A 12,737-nucleotide genomic window follows, 5' to 3' on the forward strand; every position below is an offset into this window, starting at 1 on the left:
TAACCGAAGACCTTTAGGGGCATATTTACAACAGAATGGAGAAGTGTGGGATTAAGCAAACTTTGCTAATGCCAGGCTTCTCCATTCTGAAAGTGCAGGGATGCGCCTTATTCACAAGAATGCGGTGCACCCCTGCAATTCCCCTAGTGCTGGTGCCGAGTTCAGCTGCCTAGCACCAACGCTGGCACCCTTGCACCATAGTGCAAGGTGCCTGCGGTAGGGGAAATGATTGTTTATGAGCAGGTAGGTCTCCCTTCCTGCATTTAAACAATCATTCATGGTATTTTGAAACTTCTATGTGTGCTGGTTTAAAACGTAATTCTTTTTTGGATTGTTTATGTGCAGGAAGGGTCCCCTTCCTGTACATACACAATCAATGGCAATTTGCTGTTCCAATGTGTGCTGCACAATGCAGCACACCTAGAAACAGCAAAAACGAAGAGAAATAAAGCATTCATCCTAGTTTCACCATCTTAAGACCAGGTTTTCCCTGATCTTCATTTTTGGCGCTGCCTCTTGTTTATGCCACCCTTGTAAATAGGGGACAGTGTCAAAATCAACGGGTGTTGCGATGGAACGCCCACCGCAACACCCATTGCCCTCCCCTTTCATGCTGAGTACAGCTTGAAAGGGTGCATTATTTACAAGGCAACGTTAAGCCACATTAAGTGGCTTAACGCTGCTTTGTAAATAAGGTGAAGCCTCTATTTCCTTCACAATGTCACTGAACGTGACGTTGTAGTAATGATAGGAGCTTGTAAATATGCCCCTTAGAGTCTAATGGTGATGACAGGCCTGGAGACAGGCACAAAATACACCCAAGATGCTGGTGCTTCTTACAATATTATGGCAGCTGATCTGCAAATAAAGCAATTAAGACATCGTATCCTTACCATCAGTGGAGTTCAAAATCATTCTAAACAAATGAATATTTCCCAAAAATGAACATAATTGGAACTGAATACAACGATGTTGAGCTGAATAAAGACTCTTTGATAGATCTATAAAAGCTGTTGCTGGATAAAATGAGCATGACCCAACAAAAAGTTAACAAGGGTGCGAGACTAGAAAATCAGAAACTCTTGGAAAGTGGACCAATCAGTCTCATCATACTCTGTGACACTTCAGAGTAGCCTTTTCGTGAAATCTTCTCATGTGACTCATCAAAGCTTCCACAAAGCATGTCAAACCTAACCCAAGGAAGAGCAAAATGTAAGCCTAGAATTTCTCTAATAGGCTACTCAGTGACTGAATTAGATATAGTCCTATCCCCCTTAAGAGTGTAGGCCACTTATGTGTATAGGGAATCTACTCCTAAAACAGTGTCTGTCATCAATGTGTACCACAAAATGAACCAGACACAGGCACCGGTTACATGTCGGTGTGAGATAAAGTTTTGTCATTCTTAGACCTGTCAGCATTAGGGTGGTCATCCTCCCAATTTTTTGCCGCCTTCTTCCATTTCTTCTGACTTTTTTGCTGGCCTTAGAACTCTGTGCACTTTACTACGGCTTACCAGTACTAAAGTGCATGTGTTATCTTCTCCAGACATGGTAATACTGGCTTATAACCCATTGGCATATTTAATTTACTTATAAATCCATGGTAAAGTGGTACTATATGTACCCAGGGCTTATAAATTAAATGTTACTAGCGCCCCATAGCCACATAGTTATATGTGGCTTTAGCTTTGTAACCAGTTCAACTACGCCACTTTCGAGTATTATTCTCGTTCCTTCTTTATTACTAGGAGAAGGCCTTTATACAGGTGCAGGTCAGCTTAGCATGCGCTTTAATTTAAGCTTCCCTATCCAATTAGAGCTCACGTTTCTGCTGTACACTACTGCCTTTATCGAGTGCATTGTTTATCGGCATTTTGACCCTGCACTACTAGCTAACTGGACTCTTTTAACAAGGCCACATTTAAGCTCCATTTTCGCTCCGTTTTTGTTATCAAAAGAAAGCTGTCACTTATTTGCTGGTCAGCTTCACATGCCCCCGGGCCCTCCATCAAGTGACTGAATATGTTTGAATGTTCACACCGTAAACAATGGGCCGCCGCGCTTAATTAATATAGAATGCGGTGGTGAGAGAATACCGAGTTCTCCATTATTTGACAGTTGACGCCTATGCTACATGCATCATATTGAACACACCATACGTTTTCTAGGACATACCCAGCCAGGACGCATCGAGTTCCTGCCCACATAAACTACGTACCTGTTCCTCCGCCTATACTGTGAAGACATTCTTCAGGTAAGGCCTTCTACATCTTTATCATGGAAGGACACACATTGATTAATCAAAGCCAATACTAACAGTCTCCTGTTGTCTACAGCGAACCACTTCCTGTAGCTCCATCGGCCATCACGCCTGCCCTGCCTCATCCTCTAGCGCCAGCCCCCACCTCGCCCGCTCGCTGTCCTCACACCGAGGTAAGCAATTCAAAAGCTAATTGAGTACCTTACCATTAATCACTTGTAATATCTGGATTTCACTAATTCTCTTTCCTCTCACTTCTGTAGCACCCGGCTGAGTCCAGTGTGAGTATCTTTTCCTTTCTTTCACTTGACCGGTGTTCTCATGGAATGGAAATGGAAATGGATGTAAATTTGTAGAGCGCGAATTGCTGCCCGGGGGCGTCCAAGCGCTAGAAGATAACAAAGGCGACCTCGTAGAGTGGCTAGATGGGAATTAGTAGGGAAGGTTGAAAAGGAATGTTTTTGCTCCAGGTATTGACACCTCGACGGCCTTCCTTTTTATCCACCCTAGAACAAGGCTCCCATTAAACTAGAGCTTATGCCACTCCTCTTTTTGATTTTACAGATGTCCCTATATCAGTAGGTCCTGAGGAGACCCTATATTGTTTTGAAGGGTCGAAACACTGTAGACACTGAAGAGAACGAATCATTATACTAGCACTAATTATTGTTTACAGTGCTGGAAGAAATTGCTGAAAATATTAATGATCGTTTGTCAAAAAATAATGGAAAACACTCTGTAATTGTCACAAATGTCACTACATTTTTGTTTTCTTGGTTCCAATTTCACACTGGGGACACTATGCACCTATTGTTTTGTACCAAAGAAATAGTTTTTCTCAAATAATTAATGTAAACTTTAAAAAATAAGGACGGTGTACTCGGCTACCTCTTTGCCTGAAATCCACTTGACCCAAACTTCTTGCCATTGCGCCATTTTTTAAATCATCCATGTACCCAATCAATGTTTCCACAAGAACCACTGTTTCTTGATATATAATACGTACCCTGGTTCTCTGTGAGTAGGGTTTCCCTTGTGCTTGTTGAAGAGTAAAGCATCCCCAGCAGAACTGATGCATCTCCTCCGCTGAGCGGGTCCTCCCCCAGCAGAACTGATGAATCCCCTCTGCTGCATGAATTGGACCCATTGCAAAAGATACGCATTGCCGCTGCCTTCCGCATCTTGGGATCAACGCATTGCCTTTGGAACCGCCGCAGTGCAACACTTTTCCCAGCGTTAGCTCCACGCATCCCTCGTTGATGGCAGCCCTGGCGAAGACACTGAAACTCTGCATCGCATCTTCACCGTTCATCAGAACTGAGACATCACCTCAGCTGTACCTCACATCCTCGACACTGGACTTCACATTACAAGCCCCGTCCACAGGATCCTCGACGTTGATGCATCAGGACCACACAACACAGCCTCACTGCATCTTGGAACTGATGCATCTCCTCACCTGTGCAACGTTTCTTTGATTCAAATACACACAATGCTCCATAATCAGGATTTAAGGTACTTTGTTCAGTGAGCATAACTGGCTCCCTTTAGCAGGTCTTCACTCCATCACGGTTGGCCAAACTTGTGAATTTGTACTAGTCTGGAAGGACCAGATATCCCCAATAGCGCTTTGTACTTTGTGGCGCTATAGTTCTCCCTGAATTTTAAAATTCAATGTCTCCGGTTCTACTAATTGGATTTTTGTCATGTGGTCTTATTTATTAAAGACAGTTCTATTATTCTAACCTGGTGTGTGACTTTTTCTGTGGTGTTTTCACTGAGTTACTGTTTAAAGTGTTGCACAAATACTTTGCAAGTTGAGACTGGGTGCTCTGTGCCACGCTACCAGAGAGTGAGTATGGGTTAATTTAGAGTTTGCTTGTACATTACCCTGTCTAGGATTGTGGTTGTTGCTTGACCGAGGCTCACACCCCAATCAACCATTAACTTCCCCGTCGTCGGAATGGGAGCCTCGGTAGTATAAAAACCATAGAAACAAAAGAGAAAAACAGGCCTAGGCCTCATCTCATTTTGTATCCTATCACTCTCTTTGTGTAAAAGAGACCAAACTTTTGCCAGGACCAATCAGAGTAGCCTCACCCCCTAGAACCTTCCTGAGAGAGCTCAGAGCCTCAGATTTTTCTACCGCACATTGTGCTAGGGAGTCTCCATTGAGCTCTGCTCAGTTTTTTTTCTACAATCTTATTGGATTTTGGATTACTTCTTCAATTTTTTCAACTGCTATCAAGATGTCTGACAAGGAGAAGAAGGCCCTATTTAGGTCCTGTGACACTTGTGGGAAAAAAAGACTTTTTGTGGAAGATAAGCATGACAACTGTATTTATTGCTTATACCCGGACCACAAGGCCACCGACTACAAAAGTTGTAGAACCTGCTCTACCAAGACTCTCCGTGACAGAGAGGGTCGACTTTTGACCTGGCTTCAAAAGATGAAGACTTGGAAGGAGGTGCTTTCATCAGATGAAGAGGTTTCTCTCACAAGTCCAGGAAGAGGGGTAGGTCTCCCCCTGGTTCTTCTTCAATTGAGCCCCCTCTTAAGGCCCCTCACAAGATCTCTGATAGGTCTGAGAGGGCTGGTCCCCTTCAATCTCCTCACGGAAGTAAAAAGGAGAGGCAGGGACAGGCTACTGGATTGGCTACAGCCTCAAAGGACAAAAAGGAGGTTTCCATTACTTCTCCTCTGTCCAAAAAAGAAAAGACTGGTGACAAACACTCTTCTGTCTGTCACTCCTGGAACCGGTCCGGAGAAAAAACAGCGTCCATCGACAATGAAAACGTCAGGTACGTCGACGACGATTACTTCTGTGAAAGTTCCCGCTGTTTCCTTGGCTCCGTCGACGGGCTCGTCGTCGGTAGCGATCTCCACGTCGACGTCTTCGTCGCCATTCAAGGTTCCAGGTTAGTCGACGATTGCTTCTTCCACGTCGACGACGATGAGCTCCGGTAAAGTGCTGTCGACGGGCTCGTCGACGACGAAAACTACGTCGACGACCACGACAACTTCGACGTCGACGCTGATGGTTCTGACGACGAGTTCGTCTACGAAGTCGTCGATGATCATCCCGTCGACGACCAAGACTTCGTTGATGACGGCAGCTGTACCGTCGACGATCATCCTGTCGACGACCAAGACTTCGTCGACAAAGACGGCTATACCGTCGACAACTGCTGCTCCGTCGACGACGGCTCTGACGACGAGACCATCGACGGGTCAAAAGATGCATTTTCCACTGAAGAAAATAAAAATGACGCCGGAAATGACGTCTCCACGACGAGTGTCATCGCATCCACCGAATATGCTCCTGGATGATGAGTCGGAGGAAGAGGAGGATGAGTTTGGCCATTACGGAGACGCCTACAGTCCCTCAGACTTGCATGTAAAACTGCAGGACACTGACACGGAGGAATATTTCGAGCATGCAGGAGAGCAACAGTTGCACTATGTTTCACAAGAGCGACGTACCACTGGTTTAGGACAAGACATGGTGGCCATGCCCGCCTCTCTGCTCTCTGATCTTCAGCTGATGTTGCAGGACTATAGAAACAGGTTTCCTTCGGAACCTTCAACGCAGTCTGCGCCTCAGGGATTGCCAGAAACACAGTCAGTTACTGATCCGCCTCCTTCGCCGGTGGTGCCCCACTTCCCACCTCAGGTTATACCTCTGGTCCGATCTCGGACACCGGATCCAGAACCAACCAATCCTGTCCAGCAGGATACCTCTTCGGACGATGATGCTGTTCAAGTGGATCCCTTGACTGATCCATTGCAGGACCCAGATCTGGATCAGGGTGACAGTGGGCTACAAGACCCAGACACCAGTGGTCGTGATACTTCTATATCCCCTCCTGTGGACATAGGGGGGTTCCATAACCTGATGGAGAGGGCGTCAAAGAGGTTTGGACTGCCGGTTACGAGAGAGGAGTCTGAGTGCTTCCTCTATGACTTCAAGGAGCAATACAGGAGATCTGTCAAGTCCATTCCGATAATCGAATATGTGTGGGAGGGAGGCATGAAAATCATGCAGAATCCAGCCACTGTTATTCCGGTGCTTCCCAGACTGGAAAAGAAGTATAAGACTCCGGAAGGCAGTCCAGCTTGTCTTCTTGGACAGCCGAAGCCTGATTCAGTGATCTCTCAGGCCGCCCAAAGGAAGTCAAAAAATCCAACGACACCTTTGACTACGCCTCCGGACAAGGACTGTAGACGTCTGGATAACGTGGGGAAGAGGTTTTCTTCCATGGCCAGCTTGCTGGTTAGAGCAACGAATTCTCTCGCCATTCTAGGCAGATACGATCGCCAGATGTGGTGTGACATGGCACCGTTTGTGGAACAATTGCCAGACGCGACAAGGGATGAGGCCAAGAGAGTGCTGATGGAGGGAGAAAAATCCTCCTCCGAAGTTATCGACTGTGCGACGCCGGCCGACTCCCGGGCTGTTACCGAGCCAACCCGAGGCGCACCCACAGACCCTTCTGCTGCAACGCCTGCAAGTTCACCTGCATCCGGACCTGCACCACCCCAGCAGTGCTCAAGACCTCGGCGAGCAACAGCAGCAACCACCTGAAGTGCATCCTGCTCAACACCCGCTCCGTCCACAGACACGCCGTCGAGCTCTGGAACCTGCTCGACACAACGTCACCAGACGTCGCCTTCCTCACGGAAACCTGGATGAATGCCTCTTCAGCGCCCGACATAGCCATCGCCATCCCAGACGGCTACAAGATCATCCGGAGGGACCGCATCAACCACACCGGAGGAGGCATCGCCATCGTCCACAGGAACACCATCCGCATCACGACCAACACCGACGACACCCTCGCAACCGTCGAGCACCTGCACTTTCAGGTCCACATCAACCCCAAGACCACCCTCAGAGGCACCCTCATCTACAGACCCCCGGGACAACGCACACAATTCAGCGAAGACATCGCCGACTTCATCAGCCCGCACGCCCTCTGCTCCGCTGACTAGATCCTCCTCAGGGACCTCAACTTCCACATGGAGAACAACAACGACCGCAACACCACCACCCTGCTGGACAACCTCGCCAACCTGGGACTCAAGCAACTGGTGACCACCCCCACCCACTACGCCGGACACACACTCGACCCCGTCTTCTCATCCAGCAAGGACATCGCCTTCAGCCACGCCACCGGACTCCACTGGATGGACCACAGCTGCGTCTACTTCAGCTTCGCAAGGACCACGATCCACCACCACCAGCAACAGGCTGAACGCAGGAGCTGGAACAAGATCACAGCCGACCAGCTCGCGCCCTCCCTGAGCATGAACCCTCCCACCAGCACAACGAACCCTAGCCAGGCGGCCACCAACCTCACAAAGTGGATCAGCGACTGCGCAGATGAGCTCGCCCCCCTGAGGACCCCGCCCAGCAGACCCGGTAGCAAGAAAGCCCCATGGTTCACAGACGAACTCAAGAGCTCCAAGAAGAACTGCCGAGCCCTCGAGAGAACCTGGCGCAGAGACCCAACACCGGACAACATGACTGCCCTCAAGCTCGCCACCCGAAAACACCACCAACTCATCCGCGCCACCAAGAAAACTGCATTCAAGGAACGACTGGACAACAACGCACACAACAGCAAAGAACTCTTCAACATCGTCAAAGAGCACTCCAACCCCAACGCCGGAAACAACGACATCACCCCTTCGCAAGACCTCTGCAACTCCCTCGCCTCCTACTTCCACAACAAGATCGCGGACATACACAACAGCTTCAGCACTCAACCGACAAACACCACGACCGAACCACCGCCCCCCACCACCACCCTCCGCACCTGGACTCCGATCAGCACCATTCAGATCTGAAGTCACCGAAGTCATCTGCGGCGTCCCTCAAGGCTCCTCGCTCAGTCCAACCCTCTTCAACATCTACATGAGCCCCCTCGCAGACATCGCACGCCAGCACAACCTCAACATTATCTCCTACGCCGACGACACCCAGCTGATCCTCTCCCTTACCAACGACCCCGCCACTGCCAGAGCCAACCTTCACGAAGGGATGAAAGAGGTAGCCGAATGGATGAAGAACAGCCGCCTGAAACTGAACTCAGATAAGACGGAAGTCCTCATCCTGGGATCCTCACCCGCCGCTTGGGACGACTCCTGGTGGCCCCCCGCCCTAGGCAGCGCACCCAAACCAACAGACCACGCACGCAACCTGGGATTCATCCTGGACTCCTCCCTTTCCATGACCAGACAAGTCAACGCCGTCTCCTCGTCGTGCTTCAACATCCTGCGCATGCTACGTAAGATCTTCCGGTGGATCCCCACCGAGACCAGGAAGACGGTCACCCAGGCCCTCGTCACCAGCCGTCTGGACTACGGCAACACCCTCTACGCCGGAACCACCGCCAAACTCCAGAAGAGACTCCAACGGATCCAGAACGCCTCAGCACGACACATCCTGGACATCCCCCGTCGCAGCCACATCTCCGGACACCTGAGAGACCTGCACTGGCTCCCGGTCAACAAGAGAATCACCTTCCGTCTCCTCACCCACGCACACAAAGCCCTACACAGCCAAGGCCCAGGATACCTCAACAGCCGCCTCAACTTCTACGCTCCCAAACGGCAGCTTCGATCGACCAGCCACGCCCTCGCCGCCGTCCCCCGCATCCGTAGAGCCACCACAGGGGGACGGTCCTTCTCCTACCTCGCCGCCAAGACATGGAACTCCCTCCCCACCCACCTCCGCCTGACCCAGGACCACCTCGCCTTAAGGAAGCAACTCAAGACCTGGTTGTTCGAGCAGTAGCAGATCCCCCTCCCCCAGCGCCTTGAGACCCTCTGGGTAAGTAGTGCGCTATATAAATGCGATGATTGATTGATTGATTGATTGCGATGGATATTGCTTCCACTGCTTTTCTAGCCTTAGTGGGGTCAGCAGTGCTGCGTCGCCAGGGCTGGTTGAGAGCCATCTGGTTTCGTCAATAGGTCCAAAATAAGATCCTGGACCTCCCATTTGATGGAGAAATGCTTTTCGGTAAGCATGTTGATGATGCCCTGCAGAATATAAAGAAAGATACCGACACGGCGAAGTCACTGGGCTCTCTCAACTACCGTAAGGTCCCGTTTTAAGGCGTTCGTGGCAGAGGTTTCTCTTTGTATAGAGGCAACGCCCAACAAAGATATTCATCACAATCGTCCCAGTCTTATAAGACCTAGTACTCCAATCAATGGCAGGGACAATCGGCGTCTTACTCTCGCCAAACTCCGCGAGGGGGTCAGAATCCTCAAGGACGTGACAGCGCCAAGTGGCAATAGCGGCCTCCTGGCTCTACCTGCTGTTCCTTCCCTCCCAGTCACATCGGTGGGGGGCAGGATATCTTTTTGTCTGAACAGCTGGAGGTGTATAACATCGGACCAGTGGGTCCTGAATATTGTACAAAGTGGCCATACGTTGGAATTCCAAGATCTTCCTCCAACAAGAGCTCCGGGCGCCATCTGCACAAACCATCTGAGACTGCTCCATCTAGAAGCCCATCAATTGTTCCTCAAGGGGGCAATAGAACCGGTACCTCTCTCCCAGAGGGGCAGAGGTTTTTATTCCAGGTTCTTCCTGGTGCGGAAGACGACAGAGACTTGGCGCCCCATTCTAGACCTACGAGAGCTCAACACTTATCTCATCAAACTCTCTTTCAGGATGGTCACTCTCCAGGAAATTCTTCCTCTTTTGAACCCAGGCGACTACTTGGCTTTCCTGGATTTAGAAGATGCATATTTCCACATACCGATGCACCCAGCTCACAGACAATATCTGCGGTTCACAGTGGGCAAGAGCCATTTCCAATTCAAGGTGCTTCCGTTTGGCCTACGGTCTGCACCTCGGGTGTTCCCAAGGTGTTGGGACCAGTGGCAGCTTTTCTAAGAACACATTCCCTGGAGGTGTTCCCTTACTTGGACGACTGGCTAGTCAAGGCTCCATCTTTCGAGGAAACCTCTCAGGCTGTTTCGACTTGCATTCAGTTGTTCAGACACCTAGGCCTTCAATTAAACAAACGCAAGTCAGTTCTACAACCCTCCAAAACCACACGATTTCTGGGGGCCATTTTGGACACCACACAGTGCACGGCTCATCCTTCGGAGGACCGTCAACGAAAGTTGATCGTATCAGCTCGCCAACTGTTCCACAAGAAATGCCTGTCAGTCCGTCAATACAAGTCCCTTCTAGGGTCGATGTCATCCTGCATATGATTAATACCGCATTGCAGGCTGCGAATGCGCCCTCTGCAGGAAGAACTAGACAAACAATAGCGACAAGCAGACGGATCATTCAACGACAAGGTGTTGGTGACTTCAACAATAAGAAAGGCATGCGAATGGTAGCTGGTACAAGAAAACATTGCACAAGGTCTGACGTTCAGAATTTCACCATCCTCCCTCATCATAACCACGGATGCCTCTTTGGAAGGCTGGGGAGCGGTGCTCCGAAAACTTCAAGTCAGCGGACACTGCAGCCCGGATCAGCGCCAGTGCCATATCAATTTTTGGGAGCTGACGGCCATTCGGTTGGCTTTGCAGGCCTTCCTTCCCAGAGTTCGCAATCATTCAGTGCTGGTCCGGACGGACAATACGACGGCCATGCACTACGTCAACAAGCAAGGGGGAACGAGGTCGCAAACTCTGTCCACAGAAGCTCACAGGGTTTGGGATTATGCGATCCTTCACAACATCAGTCTGAGAGCCGAACACGTGGCAGGCTCGCTCAATGTCAAGGCGGACGCCCTGAGTCGACAGACGGAGGTTACGCACAAATGGGAATTGAATCAGTCCATTCTGGAGAGGGTGTTCTCGATTTGGGGGACACCTACCATCGACCTTTTTGCCTCTCCAATGAACGCCAAATGCCGGTTTTACGCAAGCAAGGTTCACCATCAGGGGTCCCTGGGGAACGCCCTTTCGATGGCCTGGTACAGCGCATTCTTTTACGCTTTTCCTCCAATTCCCCTCATTCCTCGAGTACTCAAGAAAATGAAGGCGGAACCGTGCAAGATGATTCTCATTGCACCAGCGTGGCCCCGGCAATTTTGGTACACAGAGCTCCTGCGGCTCTCCCAGGCTCCTCCAATTTGCTTACAATCAATTCCGTCCCTGTTGTCCAGGAATCAGGGGAAGGTTTACCATCCGGATCCGCAATTGCTCCACTTGAGAGCGTGGCTCCTGAACACAGAGAGTTCCGTCATCTGAATCTTTTTCAGGAATGTCGAGACGTTTTGTCACAGGTTCGAGCACCTAGCACAAATAAAACGTACAAGGCAAAATGGAGACGGTTCTGCCTATGGTGTCAAAGACAAGGTCTCCATCCTTACAAATCTCTGCCTCACAAACTCTTGCCATATATACTATCATTGGCTAAGTCTGGGTTGGCACATTCGTCTGTGAAGGTCCATCTTGCAGCCATTTCAAGGTTTTGGCGTACTTCTTCAGGCCCTTCCTTATGGTCCTCTCGGATTGTTAAGCAGTTCTTGAAGGGTTTGTTCCGGATGTACCCTCCAGTTCGACCTCCTCCACCAGTTTGGCAGCTCAATCTTGTCCTGGCTCAACTCATGAAACCTCCGTTTGAGCCTGTGCACAAGGCGGACTTGAAGTTCCTCTCTTGGAAACTTGCCCTCCTCTTAGCTCTTACTTCAGCGAGAAGAGTTAGTGAGCTTCAAGCCCTCTCCATAGTGCATCCATTCCTTCAATTCAAAAAGGATGTTCTTATTCTTCGCACCAATCCGAAGGTCATTCCGAAGGTGCCGTCTGAGTTCCAATTGAATGAACCTATAATTTTAAAGCCTTTCTTTCCACGCCCTTCAACACCTGCGGAACGCACTTTACATTCTTTGGACGTTCAGAGATGCTTGAAATTCTACTTAGAGCGAACACGACCCTTTCGGAAATCATCCCAGTTGTTTGTGTCCTACAGCGCACCAGGGAAGGGATTTCCTTTGGCAAAGAGTGGCATTTCTCGCTGGATCTCCAGTGCGATTCAATTTTGCCATCAGGAGGCGGGCAAGCCATTGAACAGTACAGTTCATGCCCATTCTACAAGATCTGTGGCATCGTCTGTGGCTCTTTTCTCTGGAGTCGCCATTAAAGATATATGCAGGGCAGCAACGTGGAGCAGTACTCATACCTTCACGAAATATTACTGCCTAGAGTCTGCAGGACGAGACGACACGGCTGTTGGTCAAGCAGTTCTACGGAATCTTTTTCATTGAGAGGTGAGCTTTCCTTACAATCCCTCCATCCTGGTGAGCAAATTTATGTTTATTTTTCTTACTTTACTATAAGTATTACTATATGGTTATGTAATGCCATGTTTTTTACAGAATGTGTCTTAGTGATTTACTGCTAGCTACTCTGATACAAAGCATGGGAATCTATGAAAAGTCCAATACTGGGACAAGAAAACAAGTTACTTACCTGTAACTTTGGTTCCCCAGTA

The sequence above is a fragment of the Lissotriton vulgaris genome, chromosome 8 (genome assembly GCF_964263255.1).
Source record: "Lissotriton vulgaris chromosome 8, aLisVul1.2, whole genome shotgun sequence".
Classification (NCBI taxonomy): Eukaryota; Metazoa; Chordata; class Amphibia; order Caudata; family Salamandridae; genus Lissotriton; species Lissotriton vulgaris.